The 20555-nt window shown below is 50.8% G+C and overlaps 1 pseudogene across 1 annotated transcript; it reads right to left on the bottom strand.

Moving 5' to 3' along the window:
• Positions 1–1312: 1312 nt before the first annotated feature.
• LOC308625727 (keratin, type II cytoskeletal 71-like) lies at positions 1313–16183 on the bottom strand (annotated as a pseudogene). The gene is made up of 9 exons: positions 15691–16183; positions 6889–7103; positions 6077–6137; positions 5450–5549; positions 4959–5111; positions 4653–4778; positions 3028–3231; positions 2327–2361; positions 1313–1524 (listed from the first exon to the last, which is right to left on the bottom strand). The product of its transcript is annotated as a keratin, type II cytoskeletal 71-like (transcript).
• Positions 16184–20555: the final 4372 nt, after the last annotated feature.

Here is a 20555-nt window from a genome sequence, read left to right as displayed (position 1 = left end):
GGCAGGACTGGCCACCCCAACAGTAGTTCCAGGGTGGACAGGTGTCTGGAGAAGTACCAACTGCATAGTCACTAAATTTCACAATCTTCCCCACCCCCATCTCACTCCCCCTCAGTCCAGGCTCAGGTTCGCAATACTCTGGTTCCCTATCTTATATTTTCTAACAGTGGGGCCAGCATGTGTGGTTCCCACCAGCTCCACCCTTCCTTGTAGACATGCCGCCCCCAGAAGGCCAGGTCAGTGAGAGTGAGGAACAGGCTGAACAAAGGCAGGTACTTGTCCACCAAGCCCCTACCTTCCCTCTAGGAAAGATCCAGTTCTCAGGAAGAGGCCAGGACCCCTGTCAGGAGCAGGACCATTTCTGCCAGTGGACACAGATAACACTTTTGTTGAAAACCACAAACCAGGCTGCACACACACCCCTCTATCCTTTCCTTTCTTCTCCCCACGCCATCTTCTGCCCTCTTCCCAAAGTCCTCTCCGCGCTTCACCTCCCTCCAGCCCCAGAAGTTCTTCCGGCCCCTCTGCCGTGTGTGATCTGAGAATGTCTTCTTTTTCTGCTCTACAGAGAAGATTAACCTGGAAATACAGGCTGCACAGGCGATATGCAGTGGTGTAGTGTGTCCTTGTGGGTGTGTGGTGTCTGCTCACGTGAGCATCTGGACTGAGGTCCATGTGCACACCTTAACTACTCAAGAGGCCAAGGCATCAGATCATGCTGTTTATTGAGGATGCAGCAGGAGGGCCTTTAAGAAGAAAGTAGAAACGAACAGGCCTCCTCTTCCCTGCTTGTGGGTGCAGGAGAATGAAGAAGGAGACCCTGAGTTGTACTTGGTCCACTCAGAATGAGTCATGAGCCAGCCAGGGAGGGGCAGGGATGGCCTCACTTGGTCGTTTGTCTTTCACCCCTCTTTTTCCTGAATGCAGAGCCGCTCCTACCACAGGCAGTTAGTAGGAGCTGGTACAAAGGCCCCAGTGTGAGAGCGAGGCCTCAGTCTGAGACCCACGGGGCCAGAGAGAGTAATTAGTGACTGAGCCAGAGGCTGTGCAGAGGATCGAAGACTGGGAGCTGGTGGCATGGCTCAGGGACCACAGCCAAGGAGGCGAACTCCGAGCGTGTCGGGGATAAATTTCACCAGGGTTAGTCGTCCACACCTGTCCAGGTTCAGGATGACACAGGTGGGTGGCCAAGGCCAGCACTGGAGGCACAAAAGCAGAGCCATCAGGGTAGGAGTGGGGATGAGAGCAGGCTAGGGAGAGCGCACATGGGAGCCAGAGCTGGGACGAAGAGGTGGCGGGAGAGCAGCCCTCTCTACGGACTGGCTTTCTTGGAGGGGGCACTCGGGCTGGAGCCCTTCCCCAGGGCATCCTTGTAGTCAATGGTGCTGCTCTGGTTCTGGCCCTCCCTGCCACGGATGCTGCACACTCCAGAGATGCAGCTGCTGCCGTTGCCCACATAGCCTCCGCTGACCAAGTTGGGCCAGAAGCCATAGCCACTGCTGCCGCTGGTGCTGCTAATGATGGCTGCAGGGGGAGAGCAGGGTCAACACCCCACAAGCACAGCTGGGGGCGTGACTGGAGGAGGCCGCCTTTCCCCAGGACAGGTGGGGCTCTTCTTGGAACAATGGGTTGGGTGGGGGACCCAGTCACAGCCAACCCCGTCCCCACTGGGGAAAATATCTCAGAGAGAGCTTCCTCCATGCGTTGCCCTTGGCTTGCCCAGCTTATATCCAATCTAGCTGATTCTTAACTCTCAGAGGTCCACCTCTTTGGTCCAGGTACCAATGGACCCACCTGTCATTCTGAACACCCTGCCTCTTTTATTAGTCTTTTTCTAAACTTCCCAGCTTCCAACCTCTCCCTCCTACTGTCTGTCCTCCAGATGGCATCTTTTGGAAGCTATGATTTAACTCTTAGCCCTGATGAGAAATCCAGAGATCGAACACTTTCAGCTTGACCTCCGAGGTCCCCCATTTACCAATTCCCCAGCCCAGGTCTCATCATAACTTGCAACCTGGCTCCCCAGGCCTCACACACACCCATACTCACCTTCTTGCACTGTGTCCTTTGGTTCCTCATCACCATAGTGATAACCTTCCTAGCTGCCCTCAGAACAGGGAGACAGAATGATAAGAAGGAAGGAGCATTGGGCTGGGAGTCAGGAGGCCTGATTGCTGGACATGCCCTGCCGTCTGGCTGTGTGATCTCAGGCAAAGTTTTCCCCTCTCTGGTCCTTAGATTCCTCATCTCTACACACAGGGTATAACTAAGGCCCTTTCAAGTCCACACATTCTACAATTTTAGGTCCAAGAACACAAGTACTTACAGATGCTGACAGGGGAGGGAAATTCTCCTGACATCCTGTTAGGGGAGAAATAAAATAAGAACAAGCAGTCATTCAACCCACAATCTATTAACCTCAAAGCTAGTGCCCCCACTGGCCTAATGTGGGTTTCTGAACTCAGTAGGCACCTATGGAAATACCAGGGCTCCTTTGGCACAAGCAGAGCTCCAGAAGCTATGGGAGCCACCCTTGAATCTTTGGGGTAACCAGGCAAAAATCTATCAAACAGTAGTTCTCATGAGGTGTGCTTGTGGGGACGGCATGGACTCTTCCCAAGGGTCAGCCTCCCAGGCATTGAGGCTTTCGTTCTCCCAAGAGCACTGGTGATGCTGGAGCGGTTGCCCTGGGACAGCACTCACAAGCTCATCTTGTACCTGGACAATTAAGGAAGAGAGAACAAGAAGGCCTAACACAGTAAAGTTTTTTTTTGGGGGGGTGGGTAGTGTACCCAGGTACAGGCAGGGAAGTGGTGAGGACTGAATGAACCAATCCACGTAGCACAGTGCCTGGTATGAAGTAAGCCCTCGTGTCTGGGTAGTATTATTAATTCTATTATTATTCCTAGCATCACCACCCCTTCATTCCCCAAGAACTCATCTCTTCTGGATTAAGATGTGTTAGACTTTCTCCTTTGGTCCTTCCCAAACCCCTGTGGCCTTCCTGCCAGAGCATCGCTCCCTCACCGGCACTCCTCGCTCTCCAGCAGCTTGTGGTAGGTGGCGATCTCCATGTCCAGGGCTAGCATCAGGCTCATGAGCCCCTGTTACTCACGCATCATCCTGGCCAGCTCCTCTTTGGAGGAGTTCATCCAGCTTGGCCCTGACATCCTTCAGGGCGTTGTCCCCATGCTGCTCAGCATCGGCGATGGCCGTCTCCAGGTTGGAAGCCTAAATGGGGAATTACAGAGGTTGGAAACTGGAAGGGCTCACTGGAATCGTCCACCTCCAAGTCCCACTCATTCTTTCAGATTCTGGAGCAGAGATTCCTACCTCCACCCTTCAGACTCCCGGTTCCTCTTCTAGTTGGAGCCCCTTCTGGGGTCAGCAAGTCCTTTCTTAGCTTTATCTCCACTCTGTTTAGACATTGGTGGTGATGAAAAGTAGTGCATCCTGCCCCCCTGAGTTGATGGCTAATTCAGTGCCACTCAGTACCTTGCAAAGTCTTTATTTGGCCACCCTGCTCTGAGTATACAAAATGAGTAAGAGTAAGCTCAGCCTTCTACTCTTGAGTTGTTTAAAGTCTAGGAGGACAGATCACTGGAATATGGTATTGCAGGTACAACAACAGTGGCTTCTCAGGTGCATGGGGTCACAGATGAAGGCATGGGGAAGGAGATACCCCAGGACAAACAATTATTTCCCAAGTGCTTACCATACGCCCGGCACTGTGCTCAGCCCTACACATGGCTTTTATATAACTTGACTCATCCAGTCCTCACAACACCCTTTGCAGTGCAGACAAGTAACTTGCCCAATGTCCCAGAGCTTCTAAGTGTTAAAACCCATGGGAGAGTGGAAAGAGCACTGGACCAGGAGTCAGGAGACCTTGGTTCGGATCACAACTCCACCACTTACTGCAGTGCAACACTCTTAACCTCTCTGAACCCCAGTTTCCTCATCTGTAACAACAGGTAAGGCTTGCCTCACAGGGTCTTTGGGAGGATTCAGTGTGATAAAATGACAGGAGATGCTGCTATTGTTAATGTATATGAGAATCTTGTCTCCCCACCTACTAGAACTGAGACTGTTGCCTATGTTCCCAGGAGCAGTACTCCGAGTAAGGCCTTAATAGATATCCACGGAAGAACCTTGAAGGGGTGCTCTCTGAGCCCCCTTCTCCTCAATCACTGAATCAACAAATGTTTATTAAGCAGCTACTCTGTGCCCGGCACTGTACTAGACGCTGGGAAAACAACGGGAGCAAAGTAGCCAGCTCTCTGCCTCCCTCTGGTCCAGTGGAAGAAGGGACATGCAGGTGTCTGGCAATTACAGAAGCCTGACAAGTACAGGGGAGACACAAGTGCCAGGAGAGCACATTGATCAGGGCAGGAGGGGCAGAGGGATGTGGTCCTAGCCCACCCTGTCGGGTGAGAGGAATCTTCCTAGGGGAGGGGGCTTCAAAGCAGGGGTCCTTGGGGCAAGTTGCAGATGAGACGCCCCAGGGACACCTGTTCTAAGGGTTTGACACAGTGACCTCTTTGGTCCCTTTCCTCCCCTGGGCAGAGATTTGGGAGGCTGATGCTCTCGGCCCACTCATCCTCCTCCAACTGTGCCTGTCCACCCCACGCAAAGGCAACCAGCCACCTCACCTGCTTCTTCACGTTCTCAATCTCTGAGCGGATCCTCTGGATGAGCCGGGTGAGCTCTGAGATCTCATTCTTGGTGTTTGTGAGGTCATCCCCATGCTGGCCAGCTGCCAGCTGCTGTTCTTGGAACTGGGGACCCAAAGGGCAGAGCCATGGATGGGGGTGATGAGCGTGTCGTGGGAATACATGGTGGCTTGGGGTTGGCGATGTCATGGGGGCAGGCCACACTGGACACTTAACTAGACATTCCGGCCCAGCCCTCATGCCTACTGGGGTCACCTTCCCCGGCCTGGCCTCAGCCAAGCTCACCTTGGTCTGGTATAGCGTCTCAGCCTCGGCCTTGCTCTTCAGGGTGATCTCCTCGGACCTCATCAATGATGCTGTCCAGGTTCAGGTCATGGTTGTTGTCCATGGACAGGATGACAGACATGTCACTGATGTGGGACTGGATCTGAGCGATCCCTGGAAGGGGAAACAGTAATGGTCTCAGGACTTGACTGATGGAGGCCAACAACCTCCCTCCCAAGGTAAGCAAATCCTGGTGATGCCAATTTAGGGGCTCCAAACCAAGGCTGTTGCTCTCTGGGCAAAACGAGTTCCCTCCAGGTCCCAGACAGAGTCCTGCTGCTATGGAGATAAGGCCAGGACCATTTCCTTCCCACCCAGAGAGGACATGAGGAGCCTCTGAGGGCTGAAATGGAGATGAGTGGTTGAGAGCTGGGGCCTGGGTGCCCCTCCCAGCCCCAGAATAGAGTTTTACCTGCTGGCAGCCCTCAGAGGGGTGGAATGAAGAGACGGACTTACAGCTTCATAGAGACACTTGAAGAACTTGATCTCCTGGTCCATGGAGTCCACCTTGGCCTGCAGCTCCACCTTATTAGCATAAGCTGCAACCACGTCCTGAAAGATAGCCCAGCCATCCCCAAGTCACTGCCAGTGCAGCCCAGAAGGCAGCACACACCCCAGCCTGGGTCCCCTGCGCAGGGAAATAGCCACCTCTTCTCTTTGGGAGGTTCCTGGGAAAGGGGAGGAAGGAGCAAAAGGCCCAGCCCTGCCCCATCCTGAGAATGGGCTCCCATGGCGGTAGGGGTGGGGTGCCCCTCTAAGGAAGGGAACCCATCGAGGCTGCTGTCAGTCATCACTGTGACATCTGAGCCAGGCCCACAACTGCAGGGAGAGCCCCTGTGTGTCACCCTCCATTGTTCTTCACTGTGGACAAACCCTGACCCCATTAGACACTCAAGAATGCCATCATCCTCTCTGCCGTTTTATTCCCTTCTCTGGATACTCTTGCATCGTGGTTTTCCCCTGCCTTCCCCTCGCTATTTCTGAATCAGTTCACTTTCTTTGAAAGCAGAGCACACTGGCAGGCTCAGCTCCTCCAGGTCCCAGGCCAGCCCCAGATCCAAGACCTGCCTACCCCTCACTTTTCTGAGCAGCACAAACCCATTCTCTGCCACTGTCTGCCTGTTGATTTCTTCCTCATACCTGCAGGAATGCCAGTGCTCTGTCGGTTAATATGTCTCGCATTTGCCCAGGGAAGACCCTGAGAGAGGGCACAGATGCTGAGGGACTGCAGAGTCCAGGGCCAGTACAGCCAGCCAGGCAAGGAAGGCTTCCAGGAGGAGGAGATGTGGTCACCAATTTTGGAAGAAGGAGATTATTGAAGATCCAGCTTCAAAAATGAGGAAGGAGGGCTTCCCTGGTGGCACAGTGGTTAGGAATCTGCCTGCCAGTGCAGGGAACACGGGTTCGTGCCCCAGTCCAGGAAGATCTCACATGCCGCAGAGCAGCTAGGCCCGTGAGCCACAACTACTGAGCCTGCGCGTCTGGAGCCTGTGCTCCACAATGGGAGAGGCCGCAGCAGTGAGAGGCCAGCGCACCGCGATGAAGAGTGGCTCCCGCTCGCCGCAGCTGGAGAAAGCCCTCGCACAGAAACGAAGACCCAACACAGCCAAAAATAAACATAAAATAAATTAATTAATTTTTTAAAAAATGAGGAAGGAGCGTGTGGCATGAATCTCCTGTAGGAAATCTCACATCTGTCCTAAGTGCCAGGCTGGAGGAGCAGGGAGCAAGTTTCCATTTTCTTGGGGGTGATTCTGCTTAGTATGACAAGGAACACTGCCTCCCTCCACCTCCAAAAATGTTAAGCTGGGGCAGCTGCCCACTCCTGCTTGACGAACTCAAAAGGGACAGGGACAGTCGTGTAGCTACAGGGGGTCCCCTCCCAGCTCATCTCTTCTTGTAGTCCTCCACCACATCCCGCACGTTCCTCAGGTCCGAGTCCAGCCTCATCCGGCCCCCGGACAGCATCTCCAGCTGCTTGCGCAGGTTGCTGGTGCAGCTCTCGAGGATAGGCTCCAGGTTGTTCTTACAGTTGTTCAGGTCCAGCTGCTGCAGCAGCTCCCACTTGGTCCCCAGCACCTAGTTCTGCTGCTCCAGGATCCGCACCTGGAGCCCAACGCCCAGAGGTGTTGAGCCACGACAAAAACAGTCACACCCGTCATTCCCAGGGAGCTTTGCAAAGCGCTCCCCTGAATTTTCTCCTTTACCCCTCACAACATCTGCGTGAGGTGGGTGCATCATTAGCCCTATTTTGTGTAAAGGAAACTGAGGCATAGAGAAGTTGGTCTTCTTTCCAAGGTTCAACAGTTTAATAAGTGGTGGAGCCCAGAACTGAACCCAGATATGTGTCCCCATAACCCATGCATCGGATCACTCTGAACCCACTGTGGCCAAACCAGCCCAGGGCAGGGGTGAGCTTGAAAGTACTGGAACAGAGTCAGGCAGGGTTCATCTTTGAAAAGGTTGACCATTCTAAAGAAGGGAGTCTGCTCTTCATTTTCTAACATCTCAAGCTCAGCGAGGCTCAATGGACCAAGGACTTCTGGGTGTTCTAAATTCCTGCATCAGCCTCCAACTGCATCTCTGCTCATGCCTCCTCCTCCTCCCCTAGTCCTGCTCCTCAGAACCATCTTCCCTAGAGCAAGCATGGCTTACAGAGCCAGATGGACAGATGGAGCTCCCCATGCCACTGTGTCCTCACTGGGCCGGGAAACTGACCAGAGCTGGTGGGTGTGCATACACCTCTCTTGTTTGGTTTGGGAATTTTCTTTAACGTGACTTCCCTTAATTGTACATGAGCGCAGCTACTGTTTAAACAAGGTTGTGTCCCTTAAAGTCAGAAACACAGGACATTAGAAAACCGTCTGGTATTCAGTGTTGAGACGGAATTGGTCACCAAACAGCTTGCGTCCAGCAGATCTGGTTTGGTTTAACCAGTCTTGACTTTTTCATGTCTGTTCATAGGACTAAGCATTGACCAAAGAGAAAACCCTACACCCAGGACACCACATCTGGACTCCACATCTGGATGATCGATAGGATGCACCCATCTTCTCTGGTTGCCTGGGGTTATGGGATTATACTCCTCTAGAGACTAAAATTATTTAGAAACCCTCCAGGCTTTTGAGCCTGTTTCCCTCTCACCCCAGGCAGACCACCTTTTTCACAGAGGTGACTGTCTTCATGTTTGTCTTTCTTTCCACGTCTCCAGACTTTACTCCTTAATGAGGTTTGACCAGCCCAGCCAAAAGTCAGTCCATTCCCATCCCCCCAGACCTCAAACTTCAGAACACTTTGATCTCCTAGAGGTGAAAAGGCTTAGAGGTAAGAAGCCACAGAGCAGGTGGCAGCCCCTGAAGAGAGCAGAGGCAGCAGGGAATCCTCCGAGCCAGGGTCCAGAGCTGTGGGGAGGTGAGGCTTTGATGGCCACTGGCCATCACAACATAGGATTTGTCCTGGGCTGACTTGTCCTTGGTGCCTCACTGTCATGTGGCCAGCATAGCCCTCCAGTCCCCAGTACTAGGTCTGGAGGCAGGAGGCTGAGCATCCAACCTTACCTTCCCTACCCTGGAGATGAGCTTGGGCACGGCATTACCTCCATGCTTTTGCCGACCCACAAAATGGGAGCAATCATTTCTTATCCATGGAAAGTCAGGGCCTATCTGGACTGGATGATCCCTTGAGGCCTCTTCCAGACCTTTGGTGGTTCTCCTTCTCAACACCCCTACCCTAGCTCTCGGAGATAAAAATGACAATAACAATAACCACCATTTGGGGAGCACTTAGTATGTGTCAGGCATCGTGCCAACATCTTCACATGCATTTTCTTTCGTGAATCCGACAGTGACCCCAAGAGGTAGGTTAGTATCTCCATTGTAGAGATGAAGAAACAGAGGCATAGACAGGATGAATGACTCTCCACATGTCCACAAAGCTGACTATGTGGCTGGCTTAGCCACACAAAGTCACACAGCTGGTAAGTGGTGGGGCCAAGGTGGAAGCCAGGTCTGACTTCAGAACACTGTGGAGACCTCTTCCCCACCACACTATTCTGTTCCTCAAGAGAGTCCTTACACCACCAAAACTAATGCCCATGGCCAAGCCCCCTGTGAATGACCACACACTGATGCTCCCAACCCACCTGTCAAATGACTAGCAGAGAAATCAGCTTACAATTGATGGGAGGAGGACAGCTTCCCTGACTAATCAGGGGCAGACTCCCTCTCACTGGCTTTCTCTATGCACAGCCTGCATGTGCCCAGGCTTACCAATAGCACCAAGCTGGCCCTCAGGAGTAAGAAGCAAGGGTCTGTCTTCTCTTTGGAGCTCCTGCCAGTAACCCTGACAAGCCTCTGCCAGTAGCGATTGACCTACCTTCTCTCGGGAAAGACTACACAGCCCCAAGCTAGCTGGATGGAGCACAGTCCGTGGGGGACTTGGCCACAATCAGAGCCACGCATCTGGGGGCAGGACAGCTGTTCAGCAGGTTTGCAGCTGGCAAAGCTGAAGGTGAGCTCACCCCAGAGGAGCTGGGGTATAAAGGCCGAGGAGGACTGTCCTGCCAGACACTCAGCTCTGCTCCCATCCTGCTGCTTGGCTGCCAGAGAGGTGCCTTCCTGGGCAGCCCCATCCCCCTCGCTTCCTCCTTGCTCAGCTCCATGGCCGGGACCATCTCCTTTGAGTTTTGCTGGCCATCTCCTTCCTCCAGCCCCACCCCAAGCCTCTGGCGAAGTGTGTGGACTCAGGACTCTGAGGACCCAGGTCTTGTCCCTGCCACGTGACCATGGACAGGTCTCCCAACTTCCTAAGCCTATGTTTCCACATCTCTAAAAAGGAGGGTGCTAATACCTGCTCCACCTACTCCCAGAGGTGGATGGGAGGCACCTTGTAAATAATAATAATGATGGTAATGATAATAGCTAACACAGTGTGAGCTCTGCTGGGCACTGCTCTAAGCACTACACATATATTAACTCATTTAATGCTCACAGTGGCCCTGTGAGGCAGGTCTGTTGTTATCCCCATTTTACAGATGAAGATACTGAGGCACAAGGAAGTTAAGTAACTTACTGATGGTTGCACAGCTAGTGAGTAGCTGAGCCAGGATTTGATCCAGGGTTCAGCCCAGGCAGCCTGGCTACCATCTGTGCTCGTAGCCTCTACACTCTCCTGGCTTTCTCATGTGCAAATGTCCAGTGCAGGGGCCTGCACGGTGTGAAAAACTGAGCTCACCAGCACTCACTTTTCCCACACTCTTCTTCCTGTCCCGGACTCTCTAGGCAGCGGAACTGACCCCCACCCCGCTCCCCTTCTCAGCCTGCTTTACTCTTTTGAAGACAATTGTAATTTCAGGACTTGGGTAGGTGTGCTTATGAGACGATTGCATGTTTCTCACATGCATCATGCTTTTCTCTGATGACATGCTCTGGGCTGTTCTTCCAGCCTCCTGCCCACCAGGGCAGGCTTGTCCTACCCTTTAAGACAAACCAAGACACCCGTCCTCTAAGAAACCTCCCCCAAGCCCTCCCTGGGTCAGCTGCACCTTTCTGCACACAACCCTATTGCCTAAGTGCTGTGTGCATCCCTCCAGCCTAACAGTTCCCTCCGAGGCCAGGTGATGCTCTCTGCTCCTTGGACCCAGGCTCAGGATCATGATATGAATTGTGAGCACTGCTCACCAGCTGAAAGATGTTCTCCCATATGTGTCAGAGGGCACGTGGGGGTCCACATCTACATGCGGGTGGTCATTAACACGAACTTAAGCAGAATGGTGCCCAGGGACTGGCATGACTGTCTCGGTTGTCTGTGGCTGACAACTACTTTGATGAGTTGGTGCCTGATTGTACCAGTTGTTAAGTATTTTGAACATCTTCCATAGACTTGAATCTGTGAGCCAATGAGCGTGTGTCTATGCATGTGTACCCCGGTTTCTGTTGACAGTCCACCCGACAATGGGCCCCATAGTAGACTAGCTATCGCTTTCAGATCTCCATGTCTCCATTCCTCGCTGTTAGTGGCACACAGGTGAGATCAGATTGTCCTGTTTTTATTATATCCTTTTTTAATAATGGGGAATGTGGTGACTCCCAGCTGGAAACCAACTGAGAGAATCAAATTCTTTCATTCATTCAACATCCCTGAGACCATGAAAGCAAGAAAGAATATCCCTTCCCACGGGTAGGAGGGTAGACCAACTGACTTCTCAAGGTCAGAGCATCCGTTTTAATGGGACTTTCTCTACCAATTAACGTGGATGAATTAGTTAAAGCCTCACACTACACCAGGCTTGGAAGCAAGCTTGGGACGTTTGCAAAGATCAGGAAATGGGAAATGAAAGGCAGAAGGAAAGGCAGAGGGAGGAGAGGCAAGAAAGAGTGGAGGAGGTTCCAGGAGACAGGGCACAGCCATTGTGACTGCCATCCTCTTTTGCATCAGTGACTTATTCTGCAATTACTGAGCAAGCATTCAGGGCCAGGCATTTGCCACATACCAGAGACAGGTGAAGACAGAGGTCCCCCAACCCCCAGGCTTGCCCTCTGCCAATCAAGTGGAGGGTAAGTTATCTCTATCTCTCTACTGGGTGCCACTGCTCGCCCTATCTGTATTCCAGGTTGCTATCTGACATATGGTGAGAAAGGCTGGAAGCCAACTCCAGGGACACCATTTCTCTGGCCTCTTCTCTGCTACCCCCCCACAATTTTATTTTTTATTTGAGTTAGATTCACATACCATAAAAATAACCATTTTAAAGGGAAAATTCAGTGGCATTTAGTACATTCACGAAGCTGTGCAACCACCACCTCTATCTAGTTCCAAATATTTTTATCACACCAAAAAGAAACCCAGTACCCACTAGTGGGCACTACTCATCCCCCTTACCCCAATCCCTGCAATCACCAAACCTCTATGATTTACCTATTCTAGACCTTTCGTATGAATGGAATCATACAATATGTGACCTTAGGGGTCTGGCTTCTTTCACTTAGCAGAATGTTTTCAAGGTTTTTCCACACTTTAGCATATACTTCCTTCCTTTTTATGGTTGAATAATATTCCGTTGTAAAGTGTATACCACAATTTTTTCATCCATTCATACATTGATGGACATTAGGGCTGTGTCTTAGTCCTTTCAGGCTACTATTAACAAATACCATTCTGGCAGCTTATAAACAATAGCAATTTCTCCCTCAGGGTTCTGGAGGCTGAGAAGTCCAATGTGAAGGCACCAGCATGGTCGAATTCTGGAGAGGACCATCTTCCTGATTCATAACCAATGCTTTCTTGCTCTGTCCTCACATGGTGGAAAGGGCCAGGGAGCTCTGTGGGGTCTCGTTTATTAAAACACTAATCCCATTTATGAGGGTTCACCCTCATAATGTAAGCGCCTCCCAAAAGCCCCACCTCCTAATACCATCATCTTTGGGAGGTAGGATTTTAACACATGAATTTTGGGGAGACACACATGCCGACCATAGCAGACTATTTCCACCTTTGGCTATTGTGAACAGTGCTGCTATGACCATGCACATACATATATTTGTTTATGCACCTGTTTTCAATTCTTTTGGCTGTAGACCTGAGAATGGAATTGCTCGATCATATGACATTTCTATGTTTAACTTTTCGAGGAACTGCCCAAATGTTTTCCACAGTGGCTGAACAATTTTACATCCCCTCCAGCAATGTACAAAGGTTCCAATTTCTCCACACCTCTGCCAACACTTTTTATTTTCCATTATTTTTTATCATAGCCATCCTAGTGGGTGTGATGTGGTACCAATTTGTGGTTTGGATTTGCATTTCCCTGATGACTGATAATGTTGAGCATCTCTTCATGTGCTTGTTGGCCATTTGTATATCTTCTTTGAAGAAAGGTCTATTAAATTCCTTTGATCATTTTTAAATTGGGTTGTCTTTTTGTTATTGAGTTGTAGGAGTTCTTTGTATGTTTTGGGTACTAGACTCTAATCAGATACATGATTTGCAAATATTTCCTCTCATTCTCTAAGCTATCTTCTCATGTTCTTGGTAATGTCCTTTGATGTATAGAAATTTTTAATTTTAATGAAGTCCAATTTCTCTATGTTCTCTTTGGTTGCCTGTGTTTTCGGTGCCATATCTAAGAATATATACCCAAATCCGATCCCCTACATTTAGTTGTAAGAGTTTTATGGTTTTAGCTCTTATATTTAGGTTGTTAATCCATTTTGAGTTAATTTTGTATATGGTGTGAAATAGGGGTCCAACTTCACTCTTTTGCATTGTAGGAATCAAATTGTCCCAGCACTATCTGTTGAAGATATTGTTTTCCTCCACTGGGTGGTCTTGGTACTCTTGTCAAAATGGTCATAGATGTATGGATTTTACCCCCCAAATCTGTCGGTTGGGGCCAAGGAAGAGGCTCACATGGCAGGATGCACCCTGCGTGGGTAGCAGGCCGTGGGAGGCATTTCCTGCAATTCACAGTATCAAGAATCTGTGTTTTAGTAGGACCTCATGGGGTCATTTTTACCTCATGGGATCATTACCATGGTCCCAATGAGATTGTCTCCTGTGTGTATAGCCTCCGGGGACCAGAATCCTACACTTCTGTGGTCTCCCAGTGCAGGGCTTTGCACTTTTCCATTAAAACACCCTACATTCTGTTTATCCTAAATCCCTCCTATTGGCATCTCCCTAGAAGAGCCAGGTGAAGCCCTCAGCCGGAAAGAGGCGGGTGGGGGAGGGGTGGGAGTGTCCTCACCGCATCATACAGACATTTGAGGAACTTGATATCTTTGTCCAGAGAGTCCTCTTTGGCCTGGAGCTCCACCTTGACCGTGTAGGCTGCATCCGCATCCTGCTGAGAGGCACCCAGAGCCGTTGGTCAATACAACCCTCATCCCACCTGCTGTCCTGTCCCTGCCCCAAAAACCATTTGATTTCCTATTTTTTCCCACAAAGGGAAGCATGTTGATGAATAAAACTCCTCAATATTGCTTTTCTCTCCTATTCACTGCATCTTTGGAAATAGGGAAAGAAGAAGGGGCCTGCTCTTCCTCTGTGACACCTGGAGAAAACAAAGCCCAGAGAGGTAGAGTGAGTTTCCTCAAGTCACACAGGAAGGCTGAGCTGGACCAGAGTTTCCCAATTTCCAGACCAGATTTTCTCCTGTCTGCCTCTGTCCATTTCCTGGGTGTGTGTCTTCTCCTTCTTGCTAGAGGCCAGAATATGTCTCCATCTCCATTCAGGCACCCATCTCTCCCCAGGAGGCCAGGGCTGGAGTCCTGAGCAGGGTTGTTTAGGATGGGAACTCAAGAGAAACCAGAGTCCATAGGCTCTTCTCTCCCTTACCTTCTTGAGCACCACAAACTCATTCTCAGCTGCCCTGCGCAGATTAATCTACATCTCATACCTGTGCACAAGGAGAGAAGATAGCAGAAGTCTCAGTCCCCTCGGCCAAGTGACCTACTCTTCCCACTGGCCAGGCAAGTGCTGGGGATGCAGAGTCCCCGCAGGATCTCCTGGAAGTGAGCACTTCAGGGGCTGGTGATGGCAGTACTGTGTCCCTGAGTTGCCTCATTTTCATTCCACTCTCTGGATCCTAGGAAAATATCCAGGTTCCCCAAACCCATCACTGAACAAATCAGTGGATCAATGAGCAAAGGAACTTCTTCCCATCAACCAGGTAGGAAGTTCTCATCAAACAAGGTGGGGGGGTCCTTCCACCACAGTCAGAGGAGAGGTGTGAGCCCCTGACCCTGGTGCTTGTTCCCTCCTCTCCTAAAAAGTGGCACAGAGATTGAGTGAGCCCAGGAACCTTTGAGAACATGACCCATGACCTTGGCTGGGCCCACTGACCTTTTCTTGTGGCCTCCACCAGGTCCTGCATGCCCTTTAGCTCCAAGTCCAGCCTCACCTGGTCCCCAGACAGCATCTCCAGCTGCTTGCACAGGTTGTTGATGTAGTCCTCAAGGATGGGTTCCAGGTTGTTCTTACAGTTGTTCAGGCCCAGCTGCTGTAGAAGCTCCCACTTAGTCCCCAGCACCTGGTTCTGCTGCTCCAGGAACCACACCTGGAATCACACGGATGCTACCGTGTCCCGTGGATAAATCAATTGACAGCCCCCAGTCCCCGGTTACATAGATTTTCCTAAAGTCATTTGGCTCCAGTCCTGACTCTCCACTCATGGAATTCCATGCAAACAAGATCCTTTACAAGTGCTCCTTCCATAGCCTTTTGAATAAAACCAATCACTGAAAACCCACTGAAGAAGGAGATTCCACAGGGTTCTTCTGTTGCCTGACCCAGCCCACAGGAGATGCTCTTCCTCTGTCTCAGCTAAGTGTTTGTTCTGAGCCTTTCCCATGAGCCTTTCCCTCTGATTAGTGCTGATTCTATCAGCCATTCATCTGCCTTAAAGAGCCGGAGATGCATCCAGCTGTTCTCCAGATTCCCATCACTTCTTTCTCAAGGTAGGGCTACCCTTTACCCAATTTCCCACCCTTCTCTGTAAAATCCCCAAAGAAAGCAGCACATTCATTTATTCTTTCATGCCACCTAGCTCACAGGTCTGTTCTTCTCTCTGCTATGATCACACCGCCCTTCCTGAGGTCCAGCAGCAACCTTTCTATCCACAATGCCCCGTGCATTCCCAGGCAGCATGGAATCACTCACATCTCACTGGACTGTCTTATCCTCCTGGGAGACCCACCTTGTCGATCAAGGAAGCAAACTTGTTGTTCAGCGCCTTGATCTTCTCCCACTCCTGGGCACGCACCTTCTGGATCTCGGGGTCCAGCTCCACATTGAGGGGGGCCAGGAGGCTCTTGTTGACAGTGACCTGGTGGATGCCCCCAGGTGGGCACATGGATGGGCACATGGGCCCCAGGGCCACACTGTCAAACATGCTGCCTGCAAAACCACTGGCCCGGGCCCCTCCATACCCAGAGCCAAGACCAAAGCTGCAACCTCCAGTCCGAACACTGTTACCAGCCACATTGAGGGAAATACACCTATTCCCTCTGAGAATGTAGAGGCTTCAGCTGCCAAAGCCAGCCCCAGCTCCTTTGCCAGCTGCACGGTAAGAAGCCACACTGCCCACAGCCTTCCTCAGCCCCACTGCCGAGTGCCCACTGAAGCCACCCTCGTCACCACCAGATTTGATGTTCAGTTGCCGGCTCATGGTGGCAAAGATGGAGTTGGCAGAGCTGGAGAAATGCAGTCACCAACAGAGAGAGAACACTCGATGGGGCACCCAGAGCATGGCTTCCTTCCATCCTGTCCATCCCTGGACACGAGAAAAGGGCGTCTCTCCTCTATCTCCTTTCCTCCTGCTGAAGGGCCTGGGGCTGTAGACGATTTGGGGAACAGACATCTCCAAGCCCTTTGCAGCAACAAAGCAGTTCTGATAGCGAGTGGAATATGCTGCCCTTGCAGACTCGAGTGGTCTAATTGGGCATTTATCTGTGCTCATAATTAGGAACCTGGAGAGTGATCCCCTTCAGAGATCTTTTAGCTTTATTTTTCCAGGGCTGCCTCTTTCTTGCTTATCTATCAATAAAGAGCAGGGGAAATGCCCGGTTTTGTCCAGAGAGGGCTCATCGGAAAACCCCAGGCTTCCTCCCCAACGAACTCATCTCCCTATTACCCGGTCTTGTTGAGGAACTGGGGTGTAGGTCTGGCCCTGCGCTGCGGGCTGGGCAGTTGAGAGTCAATTGATGGTGAGGATGGTGATGGCCATGGTGGTGGTGGTTATAACATAGAAGGAAAAGGAAGAGGCAGAGGGGAATTTCCCCGTAACAGTGTTGTGAGCGTGGCCAAACACAGCTACCCTCCCAGGTGATTTAATTGCAGGGAATTGCCTTTGCTACACGGTAGGACCTCTGACAGTCCCAATCTTCACCATGCTGGCTACTCTCTAATTAGTCATCACACTCCACACCCCAGGCTTTGAGTTCACTGGACTAAAGAGTGTTCCAAGGCTTGAAGAGATTGGTTCATTCAATAAGTAGAAAATTGAGTGCTACTATGTGAATTGCTCCGTGCTAGACATCGAACAAGAAACATCTAAGACCCTCTCCTTCTTTCCAAGAGATTGAAATTGAACAGGAGACAAAATACACACACGTGAAAGTTGTTTTGCTGTTGTTATTGCTATAGTTTAATTCCATATGTTTAAATGAGTGACTCAGACAAGGCATTATTGAAATTCTGCTTTTTAAAAAAAAAATCAGAATAAAATACATTGGGCTTTCTGGGGTGGGGGTTGGGAATGGGAAGGTGGGGCAGACTGGGCAGATGCACAGTGCATCCCAGAGGCAGTGAGTAGCCCAGGAGGGCTGCAGGGGAAGGTATGACTTGGGAAGCAGAGGTTGATGGGATAAAGATGACAGAGCAGGCCAAGACACTTCCCTTCTCCCTGAAGACAGTGTGGAATCATGTAAGGGTCCTCAGGGGAAGACACTTCACAGAGCCTGTGCTTCCAATTGACCAACAAGCTCTGGGTTGCAGAAGGAGACCTGTGTGGGAGACTGGTAGCCCAGGGAGCCTTGAGGGAGCTGAGCCCATGTGCACCATAATCTCCCACCATCTTGGTTAAAGCTATTCCTGGAGGATAAGAGTCCTGCTCTGCAGAGCACACCACATTGGAGGGGAAAAGAAAGCAGTGCCACGAATAATCCCAAATGGACCTTATCGAAGTCATGGCTGCTTGGTTTGAGAATGGATACCAAAGGTCTTTTTTCTTTAGTCCATTGGCCTTTTGACTATTCTTGGACACAGTCAAGGAAGTCAGCATTCTGTAGAAGGTAATTAACAAAAGAAAAAGAAGCTTGAAGCTTGAAGGATTCTTGAAGGAAGCTTGAAGGGTAATAAGACTTGGGGGCAAACCACAGCACCTTAGAATGGAAAGGACACGAAACTGAGTTCTCTGCTTTCCCTTTGAAAATGAGCTCAGTGCAGGAACCGAATTCTCTCAGCTTGTCTGAACCAGTTTGAAAGGAGCCTGTTTATCCATTCTCGTCCGAAGTTAGCTAGCTCAAGCAAGAGAGGTCTTCTGCTTTTCTCCCTCTCTCCCCACACCCCCTCCCAACACCCTTCACCTTCCTGACATGAAATTCCCTGCGTCCTAGGGTATCAAGTCCAACAGCAGATGGGACTGAAAGCTTGGGTCGAGCTCACAGTTGCAATCTGGGCCCTAGACACAGGGCTGGGAACACGGTGGATGGGAGAGGATGTTCAGATACTGAAGCAAAAAATTCTGTGATTGCAAAAAGGGAAAGGGGCAACTCTGGGCACAAAAGACGAGGGCAAGCACCCCAAGCAAGATGACTGAAGCAGCTAAAGACCATTTTGTAGGGTGGCCAACTATCCCAGATTGCCTGGGACTGAGGGGTTTTCCAAGTAAGACATGGGACTTTCCATGCCACAACCTGGACAGTTCTGGAAAATCTGGACAGTTGATCATTTTATCATCACCCACCATATCACAGAGTAGAGAGTACCAAATTCTCTAGTAGTTTATGGGGGTCACTGAAGTTATAACTGTCCAAGTCTGTGAAACTTACATACTCAGGCAGTTCACTGGCCTCTCTCCATCCCTACTGGCCCTTCGTCCCCTGCACCCAGCATACACTTGTTAACATGAACTCCCTAGATTATTAAGAAAACAGGTAGCTGGATGGCATCAATTTAAATTCAATTCCACTCTCATTTATTCAAGTCCTGTTATAAGGCACTGTATTGAGTGAAAACCCAGACAGGAAGTCAGCGTGGTCAAAATTCCCACTTCTTGGTGACCATTAGGGTAGAAGACATTGTGCAGTAAGCTTCTGTTTATTAAAACTTAGCAGAGGATGTTCAGTGACCTGAAACCTGGTGGCAGCTTCCTTATCACAGCTGGTCTCATAGAACTTTCTACCATCTCTCCACAAACCCTATCTCTGAGTCTCAGACCTTCCCTACATCCTCTCCTCAGCACCAGCATCTCCTTCCTCCCCTCTGCTGCGGTCCAGCTCAGGAGACAAATGTCAGAGCAGTTTAGCCAAGTGGCTGCAGGGACCTTAAGGCGCCTTTGTGCCAGTTCTTCTTCTGTGCAGATGCAGCCCTTCACCGGAGTGCACAGCTGGATTTCAGCCCCTGCTCACCCCCTCGCCGGGCCCTAGTGCTGGACACAACCCGCTCGGCCCTCAGGACAGCCCTGGTGCCTGCCCGAATCTCAAGGATAGGCTGGTGTTATACAGGTGAGTGGGAGCCTCTGGCCAGAATCCTCCCTGCTCCCAGGGAGAGGGTCATCAGGGTCTCCTGGTTTCCCCCACCCCCATCCCCGTGCTGTCGCCTACTTCTCCAGGCCTGTGCTCTGACTTCCAGTCCCCTGGGTCTTTTCCTTTCTGAGCTCCTGAAAGAAAGTGATGGACCCCCGCCACCTGCCTCTGCCCACTCTGGGCTCCGTCCACTAGGAACTCTGCCCAGCGTCGCTGCCCTCTGGCTTAGGGATTTGCAGACTAGTTTTCAAAGTATGCAGCCTGAGTATCCTTAGCCTTCAACACCTCGTGGATATGCCTCACTAAACTCCTCATTCTTAATTCTTTCTCTCTCCTCCTACTCTGGCTCCTAAGGCTTTTATGGCTGGATAGACCCCCTGCCCTGCAGTGGAGATCAAGCAGGCTTTAGTTCTCTTTCTCTCCTCTTTTTAGAAAGAAAAGCACTCTGGACTCTTTACAACTCCACCCCACTCCCTGACTAGTCATCATCAAAGCTTTCCTCAGCTCAAATGCACAGAGGTATGTGGAGACAAGAGCCGTCTTGCTCTGGGAAGGACACATTGGTTTTCATTTGCTCTTTTCAAAATACCACCAACCCCCATGCCTCTATTATTCTATCCATCTCCTCACCTCAGACCACCCCCCTAACTCCAGCCACTTCTGGAAGAAGTTTGCATCGTATTTTCTGACCCCCAAACCCCTTTGTTGCATGACTCTTCTTTTGAAAGAGAACAGGGAGGCCAGGGAAAATGTCTTAATCTTTTGATGGTGGCTATGAAGTCGGATGCTTGATCTGTCTCTTCCTTTGCCCATTTCCAAAGCAAACAAGCGGGCTTTGTGAGGCAGGCTGTAATTAAGCCAGTCGTCCTAATGACAAGCCCTCAAACAGGACAGAACAGCCCACGTACCACATCCAGTAGGGAGAACTGGAGGTGTGGGCTGGGGGCACCTGCCTCAGGTGTGAGGGGAATAGCCATCCCCCCTTCCCTGTGTCCGTGTTATAACTGAGCCTGTGTGGTCCTAGGGACAGGAGTTAGGAGAGGGACAGCAGCAGGGCAGTAGCACCAAGGGACCTGGATGACCACAGGCAAAGTAGGAACCGGGAGGAAAAAAATCTAAAAGTAGGATGTCCAGAAAGAAGTATAAGAAATAAGAAGTGGGTGTTTTAGGAAAAGGGAGCTTTTCTAGCTTCCTGGGCAGTGGGGAGGAAGGGGTTGGTCCTAAGAGGAGGAGCCAAAGCATAGAAAGGGAGGAGGATGAGCCCGGAGGCTGGAAACAGGGGCTTGGCCTGCGCCTCCAGTGGATACATGACAGT

This window comes from Mesoplodon bidens (genome assembly GCF_964165515.1).
Source record: "Mesoplodon bidens genome assembly, chromosome: 11".
Taxonomy (NCBI): domain Eukaryota; kingdom Metazoa; phylum Chordata; class Mammalia; order Artiodactyla; family Ziphiidae; genus Mesoplodon; species Mesoplodon bidens.
Note: the sequence above shows the minus strand (reverse complement) of the source record. Positions and strands in the feature narration are given on the sequence as shown.